The 2,500-nt window shown below is 63.3% G+C and overlaps 1 pseudogene; it reads right to left on the reverse strand.

Annotated features, from left to right (window-relative positions):
* The window catches only part of LOC124585926, a 7,958-nt pseudogene that overhangs the window by 3,555 nt on the left and 1,903 nt on the right, over positions 1 to 2,500 (reverse strand).

The following is a 2,500-nucleotide window of genomic DNA, read 5'->3' on the forward strand; positions in this document are numbered from 1 at the left end:
GAAAGTCAGCGGGGGATGTTGGTGCAGCCGTTTTCGGGAGAAGGGACGTCCGCGCGCGAAGCAGGCGTTCCGGAAGGGCGCGGGCCAGAAGGAAGAGATTCATCACTTTCACCAGGACTTCGTGCGGCAGACGCCGCAACTCCGCTGGGGTAAGGCCGTCCGGCCCGGCTGCTGATCCCCTGGGCGGCAACGCGGCGGCGACCTCCTCATGCGTGACCGGCCCCCATATGCACTCGATAGCGACAGGCTCTGAGTGCGGGAGGAGGCGGTCACGAATGAAGCCCGCGGTGGAGATGGGCTTCTTGGTGAAGAGGTCCGCCCAGAAGTCCAGCAGACCAGGGATGGCAGGTGGCGGCTGGAGCAGGGTGCCATCCAAGAGGCCGCGCACGCAACGCGCACGCGACCGTCGGAAGGCATCCTGCGTTCTCGCGTACTCCCAGCGGCGCCGCTTGCGCTTCTGCGTCGGCGGCGCGGCAGGCGGCCGCTTCGATGGTTGGCGCGGCCGCTGTGTCCTGGTGATCGATCTCTCCCCTCTGGACCCGACCGACGCAAGGGCATCCGGGAGCATGCCCAGGATGACATCGGGCGGCGTGCCCCGCCCCAGACCGATGACACGATCCAGGGCAGAGAAACGCTGGGCGGAAGCGGGTAGCCCCGCCAGATGCTCCCAGATGGCGGCGTCAGTCGGCCCCTCCGGCGGCGGCCCGGTGGTGTCGGCCGCGAAGTCCTCGGCTGCGTCGACGGGCGGCGCAGCGGCCTCGCCCGCGTCAGGCAGCGGGCTCGCCGCTCCCCGGCGGGACGCCGGCTCTTCCCCCCGACCGATCTCAAGCGCCTCCATGAATTGGCGGACAAGCTGCTTGTGGGCAGCTTGCCGCCGTCGGCACTTGATTGCCTCAAGCGTTCGGTCGGGGAACATCCTGATGAGCTCTTGATTTACAAAGAAGAACCGGGCGTCCCTCTCGAGGAACAGTTCGGCCTCTGCCTTGGCGAGCGACAGGACTTCTTCCTCCGTCCACCTCGCGCGATGCCTCTCCGTGACGATCTCCGCGTTGGCGGCCGCAAGATGTTGGCGGCGGCGATGGACCCCGAGACCGTTCTTGGTTGTAAAGCTGCGGTGGCACTCACTACAGGTATACATAGCTGCAAAAGTTACAAGATTTTCGGCACGGCCGGTTGGCCGGCTAGGTGCTGGGGGAGTTGGGGTGGCACCTTCAGCGGAAGGGCCACCACTTATTCTCTGCTTACTGCCCCCAACTAAAAAAGGGATAGTGCGAGGGGGGGCTGGTAACCCCCCCAAGCCCCTGGTGCGGTCTTCCACTCTGCGAAATCAGCGGGCCCACGAGAAGGGGAGAAGACCGCAGGAGAGGAGAGGCTAAGAGGGCTAGGCCCATGTATTGCGCATCACTCTCCCTGTAACTATAACCCAAGGAAGGCACCTCGCAGCAGCAGCACGACTACATCAAGACCGCACTTCGAGAAGCCAAGTCCGGATGCAGCCACACCACCGCCACTTGGCCACCTTAAGAGAGTCATAGTTACTCCCGCCGTTTACCCGCGCTTGCTTGAATTTCTTCACGTTGACATTCAGAGCACTGGGCAGAAATCACATTGCGTCAACACCCGCTAGGGCCATCGCAATGCTTTGTTTTAATTAGACAGTCGGATTCCCCCAGTCCGTGCCAGTTCTGAGTTGATCGTTGAATGGCGGCCGAAGAGAATCCGCGCACCCGCGCGCCCCCGGAGGAGCACGCTAAGGCGGACGCGGCCTCGCAGCAAGGAAGATCCGTGGGAGGCCAAGGCACGGGACCGAGCTCGGATCCTGCACGCAGGTTGAAGCACCGGGGCGCGAACGCCGCGCAGGCGCGCGCATCCTGCACCGCCGGCCAGCACGAGGCCAACCAACGGCGAGAGCAGACCACGCCCGCGCTAAACGCCCGCACTTACCGGCACCCCTACGGCACTCACCTCGCCCAGGCCCGGCACGTTAGCGCTGACCCACTTCCCGACCAAGCCCGACACGCCCCGATCCTCAGAGCCAACCCTTATCCCGAAGTTACGGATCCAATTTGCCGACTTCCCTTACCTACATTATTCTATCGACTAGAGGCTCTTCACCTTGGAGACCTGCTGCGGATATGGGTACGAACCGGCGCGACACCTCCACGTGGCCCTCTCCCGGATTTTCAAGGTCCGAGGGGAAGATCGGGACACCGCCGCAACTGCGGTGCTCTTCGCGTTCCAAACCCTATCTCCCTGCTAGAGGATTCCAGGGAACTCGAACGCTCATGCAGAAAAGAAAACTCTTCCCCGATCTCCCGACGGCGTCTCCGGGTCCTTTTGGGTTACCCCGACGAGCATCTCTAAAAGAGGGGCCCGACTTGTATCGGTTCCGCTGCCGGGTTCCGGAATAGGAACCGGATTCCCTTTCGCCCAACGGGGGCCAGCACAAAGTGCATCATGCTATGACGGCCCCCATCAACATCGGATTTCTCCTAGGGCT

This window comes from Schistocerca americana, unplaced genomic scaffold, assembly GCF_021461395.2.
Source record: "Schistocerca americana isolate TAMUIC-IGC-003095 unplaced genomic scaffold, iqSchAmer2.1 HiC_scaffold_515, whole genome shotgun sequence".
Lineage (NCBI taxonomy): Eukaryota > Metazoa > Arthropoda > Insecta > Orthoptera > Acrididae > Schistocerca > Schistocerca americana.